Source organism: Puntigrus tetrazona, chromosome 4 (assembly GCF_018831695.1).
Source record: "Puntigrus tetrazona isolate hp1 chromosome 4, ASM1883169v1, whole genome shotgun sequence".
NCBI classification, from domain to species: Eukaryota; Metazoa; Chordata; class Actinopteri; order Cypriniformes; family Cyprinidae; genus Puntigrus; species Puntigrus tetrazona.
The window spans coordinates 3,775,061-3,787,890 of NC_056702.1; the positions used below are offsets into that span (position 1 = coordinate 3,775,061).

Below are 12,830 nucleotides of genomic sequence, written 5' to 3' on the forward strand. Positions count from 1 at the left end.
AATTCTGGACCCGCTTTGGCTTGCCACTTAATGTCCAATCTGGGTCCCGAAGCAAACCCAGTAGAGAAGCGTACTAGAGTAAAATGAGTGTTAATGCATTGTCTTGTCAGTCCTGGTGCATCACTGAATGGGAGAGAGGCTTCAGTCAGTGCCAGAACTGCCATCTGCCGAAGTCCTCTGTGAATGCGCTAGTGTTAAGAGCCCAGCCCGGGCTCCATTAGCCACACGCACACACACACACAGAGGATACGTGTTAATGAAAAACTATGCGCTCTATTATAGGACCCACTCTGACTGACTCTTAAGGGACTTCGTGCGGTGGATTAGTGCATTTTCAGGATGTAGGGCACTTCATAGGAGACTGTGCTTTGATTATGCATGACTGAAATAGGTGTCTGTGCGCGTGTGGCATGCTTTGCTTACTGCGCAGTGTGTGTTTATGAGGTTGAAAGTCCCGTCCCTGGAGTGACCCTCCATGCGAACTCCCACGTGAGGCTGCTTTTGGAGTTACCTCGACTTCCTTTCTACTTTTGTCAGCTCCAGGACTGCACAAAACACACAATGGGAAATGCTTTTAAAAAGAAGTCAGATAAGAAAGTGCACTCAGTCATCTCAGATACAGACATCTTGCAATGGGGATGAAGCATCAGGCAAATGACAAACGACATTGTAGAAAAGCGCTGTTTGCAGTCAGCCGTGACTTATTTATTCAGTAAGTGAAAGTGTCCAATAATAAAGGGGTTATTGAGATAAAGTGAATATTTAGCTGGTCATGTGATCGAAATATGTCGGCTCCGATGAGGCGACTCACTCCTTGTAAAATAACGTAAGTCCTTTTAAAATGTTAAATTTTAAGGTTTTAGGATCTTTATCAAATTCAAAAACAGCGTACTTCATAGTGGCCTGTTCCTGACCCCAGAACAGTTTATAAATATCATATAAATGCGTCAATGCAGTCTCTTTTTAAACATTCTCCTTGGAAAAGGTTTAATTCTGCAATCGGAAAAATAATTTCCAGGAAATGACAAATTAATTTTGGAATAAAAGAGCGTGACTTGATTATCGAATGCCATTTTTGTGTCTCGGATATTTTTGTTCAAGGGCTAAATGTATTAATTTGAATCAGGCAGAGTGAGCCAGCAAGCGTAGGTGGTTTAAAATAATGCATTCCTACTTTTTTTTTTCTTGCTTTGTTCATGTTCCCGATATTAAGTAGGTTGTTTGTTTTCCGCATAATGAAATTGAGGAATTTACTAAATTAAATCAGAGAAGGCAAATTAGACCTACAGAGACGCTCATTCTCCTTTCACCACCTTACACTCGTTCTGTATCTCTGTTTATCCATTTTGCACTCTTTTTTTCCCAGTCCCTCTTTGAACCCCGTTCATTCTCTTTCTTTGTTCTTTTTCATTTCTTTCCAAACAGCCTCCTCCCTCTTCTCAGAGTTTGCGTCTCTGTAACACCTCCCTCCTCTCCACCGCCATCACATTTGCAGTACGAGCTATAAAACAGACAATTGCACATATACATTTACCTAGAAAACTAAATGGGGAGACTTTTAATTGTGTTTATTTAAAGCTATTAGACTTTTATTGCACTAAGTATAGATTTGCATAAAAAAATCATGCTGTGAAATGTAAAAAATATATTAGATTAAATTATGAATTATTATCAAAATGAAACGTTATACTGTGGTTGTTGTTTTTTTTATCCCCAGCGTCCTTGTGCACAAAGTTACCTTTCTTGTCTACAAAAAAACAAAACAACAGCAACACACGGATCCAGTGTATGTAGTGATTATTGTTAGAAGAAGCGGTGTGATGCTTAGAACAGCTGTTCAGGCTAATGAGTGAAGTGCTTAAACACATACACACACTCAAGTGATGAAGCACTTTGTCACAGATGCTTCCTCTTTCACGCTGGCATCAGTTATCAATATTCTATTAGGACTGCAGTCCTCCACCTCAGAGACAGAGTTACATCAGCACAGCACACTACAGTTGTGTGATATGCATACTGTGTGTCAAACACCCACTATAGCTATTCTCATTCTCTGATTTGCCCCCTTTGGCTCTTCTGGGCTTTTCGCACTTGGCCGAGTTTACTTTTCTGTTATAAACAGTTTTTATTTACTGTGATTCCCGAACAAATTTCATTCCTTTTCTTTTCTTCTTTTTTTCAACCCCTGCTCTTCATATAAAGACCGCTTTTCGCCAATAAATCAAGAGAGACATCAAGCCCCACCTTTTTCTACTCACTGAATATCCCATTTGTCATTCGGAAAATTAGTTGCATAGCGGAAGAAAAACATGCAGTTAAGGGTGTCATTTACCCATCTTTAGTTTTTAAACTTTTCATACCCTACGCAAGTAAAATATCAAGTGTAAAATACTGCACAAAATACATTGACAAAACATAAAGTTTTACAGCTAAACGCATCAACAACACAACAACGCCATACCGCAAAGCTCATGAAAATGTGTGTAAATAGTATGCCAAATAAAAATGAAAACTCATGGTAATGAAATGCAAAAAATGGACTTTGGCATATATGATCACACGTGCGTATTTGGCATGTATATAATATGCAGTTATTCCTGTGCATATGATACAAATATAACAAAACATAACATAACATAACATATCATATAACATACAACATATAACATAACATAACAAAACAAAAACATAACATAACAAAACATCATAACATAACAAAACAACATAAAACATAACATAACAAAACAACATAACATAACAAAACAAAAAACAAAACAAAAAAACAACAAAACAAAACAAAAAACATAACATAACGTAACGTAACATAACGTAACATATAACAATGTAACATAACGTAACGTATAACATAATGTAACATAACGTAACGTATAACATAATGTAACATAACGTAACGTAACGTAACGTAACAGAAGAGAATAAACAGACCAACCAGCCAAAAATCATCCCCTGTATAATTTATTGTGACAGTAGAGGTTACGCAGTGTCTCTTCAGCTCTTCATTGAATTGTGGGACTCAGCGTTTACAGATAAAACAAAAAGCCTTTTGTTTTGTGTCTTAGATGCTTGTAGACAAAAAAAACAAAAAAAAGGAAAAAAAAAAGTCCTGGTGGATGTTAGAAAAAAAAAACAGACAAGGAAAAAGAAAGTGACGATGTATTAGAGGTGGTGCAGGCTGCAAACACACACATTTTGTCACAGATGCCCTGTACCCTAGTTCCTGTTTAATTATGGACGTCTAATTGGCACATGGTGACACTGGCGATAACACTCATGAAAATGTTTTGAGGTCTGGTGGTCCTCTGGCCATTCACACATACACACACACACACACACACACACACACACACAGACACACACACACATGCTGTAAGCATGGCCGGATGCCAGGCTCAAAACGAAGCCAGTCAGTGGACGACCACTTAATGGAAAGCTGGCTCTGACGAGAGGGAACGAGCGAGAGGGAGAAAGCTAAAGGGAACACGCAACGGGAACGACAAGGGGATAAAATAAGATAGATGAATAGAAATGAGATGAGATCTCTATCTTTCAGCTCATTAATTGTTCAAGATATCTGCTCCTTTCTCCTTTGTGATTTTAACACACTTCTAATTAGCTCCTAATTCGGGAAGTTTAAGCCTTGTGAACTTATTTATATATATATTGTAAAGAAATTCCCCCTCGTTTGATCTTTTTTATCTCTCTTTCTAAACCAGCTGCAGTCTCACGTTTCCTAGCCCCAGACTGAATTGTGAAAGCTAACTTAATGTAGTTGTAATTGTTCTGCTTGTCGGATAAAATGGTTTTTATGAAAAAAAACCCCACTTCTCAAGCTGTATTGCTTCCAATTACAGAGGTTTGAATTCAAAAAGGCACGGCGAAAACAAAAGACATACAAGACGATAAAAGAGATTTTCGTCCTCAGGCAAAGTCTGCGTAGAGGTGAAACCGAGTGATAACGCAGTCATTCGATCGCATCTGAGAACGAACAAGACCTCATTTTGTCTCCACTGAGCCACTAACCAGGAGTTTGGGCGGCTGAAAGCACATCTGGGAGGAGACTCTCGTTTTCAGAGCTTGATTTGGCAGCGGACCTAATAAGAGTTCAATTAAAGCAGAAGTTCTTTGGGCGACAGCAGGATGTGATTACCCAGGAGTCAGTGGGGTATATATAGTAGCTGTTCCTCTTTCCGTGTACGGCTGCCGTTCTCGTGCCAGGACCTGAGGGATGATGAGGGAGGTCCATTTGCACAAGGCATTATGACTGTCTCCGTTCCCTCCGCTAAAAAGCTGCCAGGTTTCGCGGTCCAACTGCAGGTGTCCAGCTAATGCACCCCCCTGAAGCTGAAGTCATTATCTCGGGGAATTCGCTAAGACTGAACAGATAGCTTCCGTTAGCATCGCTTTATTTACTTGTTTTAGAACAGTTCACTAGTTTCGCTTAATCTGTGACCTCCGGGGGGAAAGGATCGGGTGATACGGGAAATAGTCCTTAGCACACTAAAATGTGTACTACAAGAAATCTGTTATAATCTAACACTGACGTAACTACAGAAGGTGGAGCTTACTCTGTACACTATTTAGTCAGTTCACTATTAGATCTTTTTTATTATTAATTATTGCCGCCTGATCATTAGAACACACATCCGAGAGACTCTTTCAAATCATATTTAGTTCAGCACATGTTTATCTTCCCCGTACCCGTCTCTCCACCCTAGTAAGTATTTCTGTGATAGAGTTCTACTCATGTCTGTGATTATCTGCTTATTCACGGTGCTTTGGGGAACAGACTCGACGCAGTAAGATCAAGGCGTACACATCAATTGCAGTGTATAGCTGTGAGATGAAAGGCAGGGTAAGAGTGCAGAAGTTCAGCTGGCCCGAGGCAGCTTCGCCAGCTCCCGCCCATGTGGCTTTTTAACTTTGCAGATTGGAGCTAACCTAAAGGCAGTGACCGGGGCTCACCGCCAGCTCACCCAGAACAAATATGGACACGTCCTTCAGCGAGAGCAGCTGAGGAGAATAGGGAACGGCAGTTTAAAAAGAGCAGAGGCAGGTTTCAGAAGTAGATGGGAGGAAAAGAAAGAAACGGAGGGAGGATTATAGGCTAATGAATCCAGCAGCTCTTATATTTCTGTTCTGCAGGTCCAGGCATTAGAAAGCGATCACAACTTGATTGCGACCAATCAGAGATCAGGCACCAGGGTGATTATGACAGAAAATGGGAAGTGACAGAAAAATCCTCCTTTCTATCAAGGACTTTTTCCCCCCAAACTTTGTGCCTGGCAGTCAAATTTCCTCATCAGGTTTTGATGAGACTCATGGGCATACGCAGTGACAGGTTCATTTCTACAGCGTCTAATTGCTTTCAGCTTTCGCTCAGCCAGGTCCCTCATTAGTGTGCATTTAGCACACATACGGTAAACCAAGGCACCTAGCTTCACACCCTACCCGACTTGTACAAATGATACCGCACCATGCAAGTTTTGAACACCTGTAGCTCAAATATTTAGTTTACAGCATTATTTTGTGATACAGTAGCTACGGAAAAGTATGTTAAAGCTATGATAGTGCTTGTGATTGCATTAAAGTCTATGCCTGTAGTTGCTTGTTGATAGTTGCTTGGTTTACACAAAAATGACAATTCTGTAATCTCCCTTATTTTGTTCCAAAATCCATATGTAATATGAAAGGAGATACTCTGAATGATTGTCCTGGTCATGTACCCTCTGCAATTACAATAAATGGATTTTAAAACTTCAAATGGACTATTATTGTACTGCAAAAAAAAAAAGAAAAGATATAACTGAAATCCTGAAATGATAAATGAAATCTGAAAAAAATATATATATATATATATATATATATATATATATATATATATATATATATATATATATATATATATATATATATATATATATTTGCATTTAATATATTTTATATTTATTATATATAAATATTATTTATTTATTGCATATATGTCTACCAAATATTTCTTTTTGCATTCATATACATTTGAATACATTTGCTTAAAAATAAGCCAAAATAACCATGCCAACAATTAATGCCAAATATTGTACTAGCATCATTAGCCGCATTGCCAAGTTATATTACAGATTTATTTGTGGCAAAACATCATAGTTTTGGATACACAGTCTTTATCATAAACAACAAAACATGCAGGGAGAGTTGATATGATTACTTATTTGTCTATTTAGCATTGTTTTCTCCCTGCTATGTGACCCATTTCCTGCCTAATTATGTCCTCTGCAGTAGGTCTTCAGTAAGTATTCCGACCTGAACTGACTAAACCTTTAGACTGAACTACATTCGAGACAGTGGGAGGTTCTGCTGTGAAAGGCTGCATTGAAATAAAAAGATATGTCAGCGATAAGAGCAAAAGAAGGCAGAGCTTCTGCTTGAGTGTCGGGTGATATAATTCAGCGAGATGAACCTGAACATGACTAACGGAGAGGAAAGACTCCAAGATGGGAAGTCAGATAATGTCTTCACCGAGACACACACACACACACACACACACACACACTAACAGACTGTGAGTTTCTTCATATAGGCTTCAGTCATAAAAAAGGAGTTTAAAACAAGATTCAGCACATTCATTCCTTTTAAAAAAAACAGACTGTCATAAAAAAGACTTTTTAATAATGGATTTGTGGTTTATGGCTTTTTGAATCAGGTGAACTACATTTATTTTATTATTTAAACAAACATCATTGTCATACAGTACATCTCTACATCAAAACAGACCCTATTTACGTTTTTTAATGGACAAGAGGCTATATTTGGTGCATATTATTCTAATTTGAAATATTTTTTTTTAATTAACATACAGCAGTTTCTCCCTGGTTCTATGTCTCACATTAACTCCAAATGGGTAAATACCCCAAATATATTGAATATCCAGTTTTTACCAGAAATATGTGCTGTTTGCAAATTGTTTTGTTTGCTTCTAAACGATCACAATAGCGCACATGCACTCTTTAACAGAAAAACACAAAAATAATGACAGAAATGGTTTCCTTTTTGCTAAAACATTTTTTTTTTTGAAAAAACTGTGACTTTGGGCTTTAAACTTGGCGCTAATAGTGATGGACCTTTTGATAAATGGCTCGTGATGTTCCTAATCTGTACAGAAAAAAGTATCTACCGAATGATTAAATGTAAAGTATTACTTAACTGTAATTATTATTATTTTCCAGAATTGCAATTCTTCATTCTGCCTTAGCTACGGGATGTCATAAAGTCCAAACGCGACGTCTTCAGGTGTTCACTCAAACTCTGCAAACGCTGTTCAGGGGAGGGCTGTCAAACATCGCTTCAGGGAACTCGGAGTTGTCCGAGGGCAATTGAGTTGATTGTGCAGACCACGAGAGAATCTCATTAGAACAAACACACTGTTTATTCATTTCCTTTTTTTTTTTTTTTTTTTTTTTACCCCACTCGATCACTCCGTTCCCGCCATTAGCCACCATCTGGGGCCCCCCCCTCGCCGCGGTCCCTGCTTTTAGAGGACAGAGGGGTGGAAATTGGCACTAAGTGAAGAGATGGCATGCGCGCAACAGAGGGAACAATTTTAATTAAAATGTTTGCCCAGAAAATAATCTCCCGAGTAGCCTTGTTAATTATGACTAATGCCTGCAAAGGTAGCGCACGCAAAACGCACGGCGTGTGTTCACCATGGAAACGCGCGCGGACGTCGTTTTATCGCCCCTCAAACGGAAGTGGGGCGTCTCTCCTCCTCCTTTTGTTCCTCACTGAAGCAGCTTGTTTGGCCACCCGGTGATGTGACTTTGTTGTTAATTGGGTCATTGCCTTTACTGCAGCGCACTGACTCCTCAACCCTGATGTGAAATCCCAGGTGGGCTGCAGCGCAACACAAACACACACTCGTATACGCACAGCGTCCCTATGCGCGCTTGCCTGTATACACACGTACGCATTATCAAAGGAGAAATTAATAGAGGAGAATTAGAGGAGGTAAATGCTGATTAGAAGCTGAAATATGAATTCACGCTCGCTGGACTCAGACGTCTGCTGGTGAATATGTTATGTGGTTTATGGAGCCTCGTGTCGCTTCCCGTGGTGACATGTGGAGAACACTGCTGGCCTTTGATGGTTTTAGTTTATGTGGAAGGCACACAATCTAGTCAAACAAACTTGAAGCACCAGCGGACAGCTGACCCTGTGCTCTCTAATGCGTTATTTGAATATATTTGGGGATTGTTTTTGATTTAATGGGCCAGCGATTTACAAAAGTCATTCGTTATGAATCAGAGTTGGAGTCGCCTGATATAACCGGACACTATATAGTCGAATATGAACATTTATCAGCAACTCAATAGAGGTGTGATCTGGCAACCTCTCGCAATGTAACTGAATGCCCCTTAATTCTGAGGTTGGGCTCAAACGCACCTTACTGACTAAATAAAATAAATAAAATCACATTGCTAGATAGAAAGTTGCAACTCAAACACTGGAAGTCACAAATTACTTCAGAATAAAGTTGCAATTACGATAAGGACACTGCAAGTAATATAAAAAAGTCACAATGTAAAATATAAATGCTGTAATGGTGAAACAATGTAGTTGTTATAACTAGTTACTAGAAACAGTCAAAACCATAAAAGAGATCTAACTAAAAGTCTGGGACTCAAAAGCAAAAAAAGCACATCAGATTTTCTTAAATTTAGTTAGGAATGATAGATTTGAATACAGAGTAAAAATGAAAACAGGTAATTCTGAAACAGTTTAAAATAATAAATAAAGTCGCATTGCTAGACAAGCTTCACAATTATAAGACGTACTGTGAAGTTGCAAATGCCAGAAAAATTATGAGAAAGTTGCAATTATTAGAGAGGAGAATTCAACTGTGAGATATAAACTCACAATTAAAATAGTCACATTGAGTCAATTGTGAGAAAAGCTAAATGATGAGAAATAAAATTATGTCTACAAGTATAAAAAGTATAAATGACTTTAATTTCTTTTTTACTCTGAGGTGGGTACAGCAAGTATCTGACTGGAGATTTGATTTGAGGAGAGGTGCCACACAAACAACATGAGACTTTTAGATGACATTTAGAGGTCAAATTTGCTTCAAAACACAACTAGAAGCCATTTCGCTGAAAACTAAAACATCTAAAAAGATAAAATGATAAATCTACGACATCTGTTTGTCTGTCGTCGGGCGGTACGTCGATTCAGAGTCTTTCTCCTAATCTTTAATCTCTCTGTCTCAAAAGCACAAATCCTAACGGAAATCCACAACCCCTTTTTCCAAAGCACCTCAAATATTTATTCAACGGTTTGATGTTTCTTCGCTTTTATGAAATAATCAAAAATGTTTTAAAACGCATGCACCGCCTTTCTCACAGTCCTCTATCGCGGGCAGGAGCTCCTTCTGTCTTTACGGTCTGTAAAGGAAAGGGGGGGGGTGTCTTGTCTTAATAATAAAGCCAGTGAGCCGCAGATCAAACAGCGGTTTGGTGTTACAGCAGATCGTAATGAACCTCGGCAGCAGGTCTGGAGTCAGACAGAGCCGCATGCAAACACTGGGGAGAAGAGCGCAGGGCGCTAAGACGTGCTCCGCTTCCTGATACTCCAGCCTCTGTGTGTGTGTGTGTGTGTAAAATTTCCAAGCCGTTCCTAACAGCGGTGCATGAGAGATCTGCATAGTTATGAGTTATAGAAAGAGAGCAGTGCTTATTCATCATACAGATACAGACACAGGGGTCACCAGAGACAAAGAGAGAAGTGGTCTTAAGGACATTTAGTAGGCATCAGCCTATTTTTGGCATTCTTTTTCTATATAAAAAAATATTAGATTGTCTTTGATATCCCTTCCTTCTTCAAGACCACCATATACCTGCACGTATATAAATGGTCACACTGAGATATAAAACCGTTCTGAGATTAAAATGGCAATTGTCAACATGAGGTCAGATGTTATGTGCTTTATGCTGGTTTGGTAACGGTGAAGCCAGTAAATCAGCAAAGATGTTCTGCTTGACCAGATTTTATGGCTAGCTTGGGTTCGCTGGTTTACGAGCTTGACATAAACTATCACTATCAGAATGAAAGTAGAAGCTTGAAAGCAGGTGAATCAGCATGTTTTTTGTCTAATTAAGGGGCCCGTTCACGCAAAAATTAAAAATGCATTTACTCACCCTCCTGTTGTTCCTAACTTATTTGAGTTTCCAATAGTTGATGGTTCCCCACTGACCTCTATAGTGGAAGAAAACCGATTCCATCATAAAAACTCTTTACCAAACTCTTTGGTTATCTACATTCTTCAAAATACCTTTTTCTTTTTCTTTTTTCTGTAGAGTTAAAAAACTTAAGGTGAATTAAAAGACAAAATGTTTATTTTTGGGAGAAATCTCCATTTAATTTGGTTGACCAAGTTGCTCCTGCTGGAATATTTTAATTTTATACCATATAAAACTTCAGTCAATCTTGCCAGCCACTCTCAATTTATGTACTTAAATCAACAAGACGCTCACCAGTAAGTGTCAGTAGCTGATGTCTTTCCTCACATGCTGATGAAGACGAAAGAGCTCAGTGACACAAAAATGGAGGGTGCTGTCCCCCGAAGAAGTTTGTCCTCCAGACAATCACCAGCTGAAAGCGTCTCCGAACTACAGGAAGATACATTAATGGAACTTGGATTTATTAGCAGATTTTTTTCTTTTAAAGTGCATTAATACAGGACAGAAACCGTCTGGAAATCATAAACGCATCTCCCAAGGGAACGTGTGGCTAATGGATCATTTTGATTTCTAAAGTAGTACATTATTGGCTTAAGAAGCATTTCACCATTTCTGGACATCTCTGCACTGCAAAATACATAAATAACTCATAATTTTTTTTCAGTAGAAATATCTAAATACCATTATGCATTTACTTAAAAGGCAAAACTGTCAAAAGGGTATTAAAGACAAACATGGGATTTCGTCATCATTCGCTCAACCACGAGTCAATCCAAACCTGTATGGCTTTTTCTTCTGCGGAAAACATTTTAAAAAAATGTTCTTCATTCAAACAATTCTACCTTTTCATTTGAAGCATAAACTGCAGCACTTCCTTTCCAGACATTTCTTTATACGGTTGTACATTTGTCGAAAGATACATTTGGAAAGAGGTGTTGACCAAAATCCAACAACAAAGACGCCAGCGCTACTTCCACAGAAAAATGAATGCTGCATAATCTGCGACATCCATTCGGATGCAGTTTGGTGAAAAAGCACATAAGAGTATATACATAAGGTTAACTGCGGGATCGGGAGAGAAGGGGAAAAGAGCTGTGTCTATCTCGTGCGCTGGGATTCAGAGGTGGCCATCTTCCTGCAGAGCTATGCAGGTGTGAATAGTCTAATATCAACATTCAGGGCACTCATTTTGCCTCTATAATGTGCGAGGCTCTCTGGAGAGCGCACACACATCCTGAAAAGCCTCCCATTTCTTGCTTCATGAGTCATTGGAGAAATTATTCGCTGCACAAATATAGCTTACATGTTCTTCGTATCTCATTAGAGCAAACAAAAGAACAGAAACACTGAATAATTTTGATTTCTAGATGTTCCAGCTAATTATATTCTTTGGAGGCTGCCTGCAAGCAGCAGGACATCGTTTTAATTTGTATCCTCTAAAAACCTATTAAAAGGAAGCCAGCCAAAAAGTTCTCTATGTTCACAGCACTTGTTTTTTTTGTTTTCCAGATTGGAAAAGTGAAGCAAGGTAATTAAATGTAAAGTGGGCAGCAGTACTAGTTTTTATATCATCTGTTGTATTCAAAAGCCAAACACAAACAGAACTCCCCTTTAGAAGTGCATCCTTAAATTCGCTGCTCTCGCTTTGTAAACAAACCAATTACAGCAATACGCAAAGTAAATATTGGTTATATTTTAAATGTAATATGCGAGATATTCAGAGATAATATATTCAGAGGAATCACTGTAGGCATTACTCTGCGTGGGCTACAGAACTGACTAACAAACATGCATTCTTGGAGCGATCCATTAAAGGCCCTTTCAAGCTTTCAGCTAATAAAAATACTACAACGATGGGTCGGGATCCGAAAATCAGACTCAGGTCTGTTCTGACATGCCCTCCTCACTGAGAACCAGAAACTGAAACATAACATGCGCGTGCAAAATAAAACACAAACAAACTTGGTTGGTCCTGAACGTTTCGTTTCAGTCGATTATTGGCTTTTAGTAAGACTAAAACAGAATGAATGAATGAGCAATCAATAAATAGATGGACAGATACTTTGATGTGCAATGTAAAATCTGTGCCCTGAAACTAAATCAGATGAGGAAAATAATTATCCATTTTTGGGATCATTCCAAGTTTTCATACCTATATATATATATATATATATATTTCTTTCATCTTTTAAAACAGGACTTATCAGCCTTTTAAAATCACCGTGGAATTTAGAGCAACATTTTTGACACAGAGCTAGAGATATCTTTGATATGCAGAGTTATAAAAACATGCAAAGAAATGTGCCTTCCACGCAAATATTCATATTAATGTTCATCTGTGCAACTGGAAGCTGTGTGTCTAGTGATGGTGGGAGATCAGATCTCTTTTTCAAAGTGGAGGGGAACCAAACCAGACCAATACCCAGCACGCACACACACACACACACACACACACACACACACACACACACACACACAAATCAATCCGACCGGAACATGTTTAGAGTCATGCATTTTGTCAATCTCTCGGCATGCTAATCTGATGATGGATTACATGTTGGAGAATGAGATGGGTTTTGG

The 12,830-nt window shown here is 38.7% G+C and overlaps 1 long non-coding RNA gene across 1 annotated transcript; it reads right to left on the bottom strand.

The window, feature by feature from the left end:
- Nucleotides 1-379: 379 nt before the first annotated feature.
- On the bottom strand, nt 380-10,660 carry LOC122342502. The gene is made up of 3 exons (XR_006250582.1): nt 10,545-10,660; nt 10,209-10,266; nt 380-545 (listed from the first exon to the last, which is right to left on the bottom strand). It is a non-coding gene; the product is annotated as an uncharacterized LOC122342502 (long non-coding RNA).
- Nucleotides 10,661-12,830: the final 2,170 nt, after the last annotated feature.